Source organism: Pteropus vampyrus, unplaced genomic scaffold (assembly GCF_000151845.1).
Source record: "Pteropus vampyrus isolate Shadow unplaced genomic scaffold, Pvam_2.0 Scaffold225, whole genome shotgun sequence".
Lineage (NCBI taxonomy): Eukaryota > Metazoa > Chordata > Mammalia > Chiroptera > Pteropodidae > Pteropus > Pteropus vampyrus.
The window spans coordinates 115124-115809 of record NW_011889006.1 but is presented as its reverse complement, the minus strand read 5'-3'; positions in this window follow the sequence as shown (position 1 = coordinate 115809).

Genomic DNA, 686 nt, shown 5'->3' with positions numbered 1-686 from the left:
AAAACATAGTCTTATCAGAATGAGAATCAGAGGTCAGAATTTGGAGCTGAAAAAATTTTTTGAAATTGAGGAGAAAATCACAAAGGCGATGAAGATTCAAAGAGGGACCCTTACTTCAACCATGAAATATAAGAAACTCATGAGAAGGAAAGTGTATTGTATTTACAACTGTTTCTACCCACTCTGTTGTTGTTCTCTTCTTTCTGAAATTTCAAACCTTCTTCTGTTATCATTTCCTTTCTGTTTGGAGAACTTCCTTTAGCCATTCTTTAAGAGTAGATGTTTTCTGTTTGTTTGTTCATTTGTTGGTTGTCTAAGAATGTCTTTATTTTCCCTTTATTCCTGAAGGACAGTTTTGCCAGACATAGAGTTCAAATGCAGAATTTGTGGCTTGAATCTGTGGTATTCCTCTTTTCTGGGACTTTCCACTCAAGTTCCACAAATCTTAAAAATTCTTACATCTCTCTACTCAACTGCCATTAAAAGAGATCATATAAATATAGCAACAAAGGCAGGTATATTTATATTAACCAAATGGAGACTAAAAGAAAAAGAATAGATAAGAAAAAAAAAAAAGCAAGGAGGTGGTATAAGCACATTAATAATTAAAGTAAATATTTACCTTCAAACATTCCAATTAAAAAACAGAAATTGCTAGATTGGATAAAAAAGCAAGACTTCTAATC